Source organism: Echinops telfairi, unplaced genomic scaffold (assembly GCF_000313985.2).
Source record: "Echinops telfairi isolate 266 unplaced genomic scaffold, ASM31398v2 ScPeMD7_23;HRSCAF=83, whole genome shotgun sequence".
NCBI classification, from domain to species: Eukaryota; Metazoa; Chordata; class Mammalia; order Afrosoricida; family Tenrecidae; genus Echinops; species Echinops telfairi.
In genome coordinates this window covers 11603389-11609090 of record NW_022103920.1, presented here as the reverse complement: position 1 = coordinate 11609090, position 5702 = coordinate 11603389, and the positions used below count along the sequence as shown (strand labels likewise).

Sequence of the window (5702 nt, the reverse complement as noted above, 5' to 3'; positions counted from 1 at the left end):
ATTGGGATAACAGTTGTGTGAGCCCCTAATAAAATGTTAAAAAAGAAAAAAAAAAGAAATGCTATCATAGCAAACCTTTGAGCGCAGAAGGGCTGGGTGTCTTAATCATTAATCAACTGCTGATACGTCCCCATTACATGGCTTGGAAGGTTTGGACTGCCATCGAGTAGTGTGCATGGATCTCTGACATAGATGTGCTTGAGTGAAATTTCGTGTAGAGTCAGCCATGGGAACACCTGACATGTCAGAGCGAGGACCTTGGTGGGGCGTGAGGCTGGCCGTGCCTAGCAAAAGGCAGAGGAAGGGAGTTCTGATATCTTTACAGGTACGAGTAGTGTATGTTTCCAGTCTGCAGGATGACTTGTGGATTGGATGGATTCCAATTCTCAGATCTGCCTTAACGAACCGTTTACAGGACAGGTTACATAGTTTCTCATTTTCAATGAAACTCTTTTTTTAATATAAAAAATGTTTCCTTGGAATGTGGGTGAAAGGGAGACAGGCAGCAAAGCAGATTCCCAGTCAACAATTTCGACACACAGTGTCCTGTGATATTGGGGGCATCTCCACGCCGGGTCTGCATTCCCAGAGTTTTCCTTTCTAGTTCCATGCCCAGCCACTTCCTGTCACCGAACCCTGCCCTCCTCATCTGTGGCTTAGAGTACCTTCCATCCGTTTGGTCTCATAGAGCTGATTTTATAAAGACTGCAGTACTCAAGGGTGACAGTCTTTACTTTCTGAGCTAACCTACCATTTAGTTAGGGGACCCACAAGGGACAGTTTTGGTCCAAAGGTTGAAAGAGTTTCTCAGGGAAATGTTCTCTGGAGGATTCCTCTGTTCTCAATGGGTTCAGTAAGTCTATCTTCCTAGAGCAGCGGTTCTTAACCTGTGGGTTGCGACCCTTTTGGGGATCGAACAACCCTTTCACAGGGGTTGCCTAAGACCATCGGAAAACACATTTCCCGTGGTCATAGGAACCAGACACCGCTCCTCTATCGTCTCCAGGCAGGTCCACCCACATGTAGATACGCCCACCTACGAGTATCCAGCGTGAAGACTGTTGCCCATGCTATACCATGCTTCAAGACAATTTCATTGATTTGTCATTAGAAATAAATATTTCACAATATACAATAACATTGTTTTTGTGATGAATCACTAGGTTTTCATGATGTTCAATTTGTCACAACGAAAATACATCCTGCATATCAGATATTTACATGACAATTCACAACAGTAGCAAAATCATAGTGATGAAGTAGCAACTAAAATAATGTGATGGTTGGGGGCTCTCCACCACATGAGGAACTGGATGAAAGGGTCCTGGCTTGAGGAAGGTGGAGAACCGCTGCCCTCGAGGCTCTAAGGTTCTGTTCCACGGGCTTCTTCCTTGTGGGATTCAGACCCTGATCAGAACATTCTGTCCTGCGCACCACCTCGTTCGGGGCTCCAGGAAGAGGAAGCTGTGGTCTATGGAGACAAATTGAATCCTGTAGTCTGGTTCCTTCTCGGACTCTTTATTTCCTTCTTTCTCTTTGGCGCCCGATGATTAGAGGCCAGGTGTTGTGTCTTAGGTGACAGCTTGCAACGTCTTACGGCCCCAGTGACTACCCCTCACAGTGGGATGCCGCCATCCCTTTTATAAACTAGATGATGCCGCTTGACTGAGGGAGTCCCTGAGGTTATGACCGTCAGCCTTCCAACCAAGAAAACAAGTTCTGTGAGGTGCCTGGTTGTGCCCAATAAGTGGCAGCACCCATTGACACTACTTGTTTTATTCTATTTTGTCTATTGTTGCAAAATTACATATAACACAACATCGACCATCAGTTCCTTTAGTCCAGAATCAAGCTGGGCAGACTTCATGTTTGGTAGACTTTTCCCATCACCATAAGCATTTTTAAGTGAAGCGTTTGTGTGTCTAATGATGATCTATTAAGTTCGTGCCTGGAATTGACGTCTCAAGCAATGCGAAGGGATTCCTTACGTTTTCTTTCCCACTTACTTCCCAGGAGGATACTTTGTCACCTTTCTGAAATGTTTATAAGGAAGTAGCGTGTTTAGTTCTTTTGAAAAGCAGAACAGCTGAGCTGGTCCTGCAAAAGGCAAGGCCTGCAGTCAGAGGTGGTGCCTGGAGAGAATTGTTTGCTCAGCTTGATGGGCGTCTTGGGTCCATCGTGCATTAGGTTGCCAACAAGTGAGGAAAGTCAGCTGTGTGTCTGCAGTTAAGTGATTTTTTTTTTCAATCACGGATCCAACTGTTCATCCTCATCCTCACTTGCTTTGTATATTTTTGTGCCTGGGTGACTTCCGGAGTCTGTTCCTTCTAAAGGGCCACCATTGTTCACTGTGCCCTGTGGCTTCAGGAGTCAGCAGCACGTGCGTCTGGTTCATATGGTTTAAAGGGTGGCCTTTCTACACTGTCCCGGAAAAGACAGGTTCGGATAAATCTCCCACATAAAATAGTTTTCACATACACGAGGGGGCTCCGTATGTTTTCTGGCAAACTCCACGATCTTGGCATTCCATTTTCACAGGCACTTCTGTGAGGGCCCTCCCCTCTCCTATCCCGGGGGTGCGAAGAGGGTGGGAGGCACTCATTAAACCCAAACTCAGTGCGTCTCAGGACGCAGGAAGATGAGCAACGGTGATGGTGGCTGACAATTAGGGTGATGTGATGACCTAGAGATGAATCTGTCCGCAGCACATTGCATGGCACCATCTCATCTAACCCTCTGTGTAATCCTGGTATGGACGTCTTACAGGTGAAGAAATCGGGACGGAGACCCCCTCAGTAGCTTCCCCAGGGTTATTTATCTAGCAAATGACAGAGATTCCGATACAAGCCCGTGTTCTGGGCCTCTGCAAGCTACCACGGTCTATGGCATTCCAACACCCCTCTCTCCAGAAAAAGTATGTGGCATGACGCCCTAGACCAATGCATGCTGTCCCACAGAAACAGGTGTGAGCCAATTTCATGAGCCACCCGTGTGACTTGAAATCTTCCTAGCAGTCAGGATAGAGAATGAAAAGGGACAGATGACAATCACTTTAGTGCTGTCTTTCCTTCAGCTCCCCCTGTCCAGAAGACTGTCATTTCTGCATGTAATCTACGTTAAAACAAAACAAAAACCCCAAGGCGGATCAGATATTTTGCATCGTTTTATCCTGGTGCTTGTTTTCCCGAGTCCAGGTGGCACAGTAAAGAGCCCTGGTGGTACAGTAGTTACATGTTGGGCTGCAACCCAAATGGTCGGCAGTTCAAAACCACCAGCAGCTCTGAGGGAGAAGGACTGGGCTTTCTACTCCTGTTGAACAGTCACAGTCTCAGAAACCCACTGGGGGTCCCTCTGAGTCAGCATCGACTCGATGGCAGTGAGCTTGATTTGTTTGTTTTGGTGGCACGGAGATTAAGCACTTGGCTGTTAACAGAAAGGTAGGTGGTTCTAACCCACCAGCCACTCCACAGGAGAAAGGTGTGGCCGTCTGTGTGTGTGTGTGTGTGTGACGATTGTAGTCTTGGAAACCCTGTGGGCCAGGGCCGCTCTGTAGAACTGTAGGGATGCTCCAGAGTTGAAATCAACTTGATGGCAATAGATTCTCATTCTCTCTTTCTGTGTGTGTGTGTGTGTGTGTGTGTGTTACACTCATAATACGTGCCCATTAGTTCTAATCACTTTCCAGGTGCTCAGTGGCCACATATGACAAACATCTGCAGGACTGACTAGCCCAGCTCTAGAAAACTTCACCAATAGTATATTCTTCCAGAGACATTTCAAATGACATTTGAAAAACTGGGTAAAGAAAAGGAGTATCAGCAAGTGAAGAGAGGAGTTAATAATTTTCAAATGTTAAAAGAGATCCTTGAAAAGAAAACCACCTAATACAGTGGCCCCCTGTCCCCAAGGGGGGAATCCTTTGGCAACAGTTGGGTCCGTAACGATAACAGAATTCCCTGGCTGCCTTCTGGGCAGGCTGGGGAGCAATCAGCAGCACTTCGAAAGATTCTTTGAGCCGTCCAATGAGCACCTTAGAGATTTCCCCAGGACAACTGAGAATACCGCCGACCAGAGATGGAAAATTTCCCAGTGAGTAGAAACATAACACAGCTGTTGGTTCTTGTGGATTAATTGGCTGTGAGGCTGTGAGGCTGGAGTCACATGCCCACCTGTCCATTTCCTTCTTTGTAGCTACTGAAGTCGGCATTGCCCATCATTTCGACGTCTCAACTGTGCTCCTTGGCACTTGGTCATCGTCTACTCCCCTGTCCTTGCTAGATTTACAGTCGTTTCCAGCATTGAAAACATATCCCCTAAATGGGGGGCTACATCTAGCCCTGCTCCAGCGTGTGGTAGGATCACCTTACCCTGTTTTGTGGACCCCTACTTAATGCCTGCTTCATGGTGACCTGGCTCAGTGGGGACGGGGGTGGCCAGTTGTCCCCTATCTCTGGATCCCTGATGAGCATTCAGGCTGCTGATCCTGGTGGCACCAACAGATGATTGGGCGCGGCCAGCAATGCAGGACAGAGGCCCCGACAGCAGCACTCACGGGGCAGCGGTGGGGAGGTGTGTTTCTGGGCACAACTGTCTCCAGCAGTGGCCACTTAGCATCCAGCTGATGCTGACTCTGGTCACCTTGTATATCAGAGTAGAACTCATTCCAGAGGCTTGTCAGTGGCTGAGTTTTTTGCAAATGGCTCGCCAGTCTTTTCTTCCAAGGCTGCTGAGTGAACTTGAACCTCCAGCCTTTTGGATAGCATCCAATTGCTGTCACTACTGGCCCCACTCAGGGCCTCCCTCCAGGCAGTTAAAATGGGGTGCAATGCCAAGTGCAGGGAACTTTCTTTTGATCCTGGAACAGAGCAGCGAGGAGTTTATTCCCACCTGAGGAATTCTCGGCCTGCTAACTAACCTCTGCTATCAGCATCTCCCCCACATTTGCAACGTGTCTCTCCTTCATTTCCTGCAAACTTCTTTGAAAATCCTCCAGACCAGCCTCTCTGGCCACCCCACCCCAACGCTCTCTCCAGCACCCTCCCTCTTTCCTTATCCCATCATGTGCTTTCTCTTTCCTTAGCGCTCGCTCCAACCTAAGATTCTGTCACACCACCCCGATATCTTCGCATGGTTAAGAATGCCCTGTCTTCCCCTGTGAGAATACTACCTTTCTGACCTTCACGGCCCTTCCTCACCTTGTTTGCTCTGTGCAATGCCCAGTTCGCAGTGGGGGATTGTGGGTACTACTCACTGAATGTGTGACTCCCAGGAGCCCTTAGGGGAACCCAGATTGAGCTCTCTTCCATCCAGAGCCTGATTGGTGCTCAGAGGATATGTGAGATGCCCTGAACGATTGTGGATGGGTCCTTCAGCCAGTGTGGTTTCCTGCTGGACAGTAGAGGTCAAGGGAGTGGGGGTCGCTGAGAGATGATGAGGGCCAGGTGCAGGTGTGGGTGGTGGGAGAAGAGGAGAAAAGATGCGTCCCAGGGAAACGAGACCCCCAAGGTAGAATTCATAGGAAGAATTGGAGGTGGTAGATGAATTGAAGAAGCCCTCCTGTTACCCAGATTTCTAACTCAGATGAGTGGACGATGATGGCATCATCCAACCCCCGTAGGCCAGATGGAGAGCCCCTCCCATTTGGAGGCAGGCGTCCTGTCCCTATAGGGCCCGATGGACAGTCATATGGCAGCTTCCTGCGA

The 5702-nt window shown here is 48.5% G+C and overlaps 1 protein-coding gene across 1 annotated transcript in view; it reads left to right on the top strand.

Annotated features, from left to right (window-relative positions):
* LRGUK (leucine rich repeats and guanylate kinase domain containing) overlaps positions 1–5702 on the top strand; it is an 88481-nt gene that overhangs the window by 34143 nt on the left and 48636 nt on the right. The gene's annotated exons all lie outside the window — the stretch shown is intronic.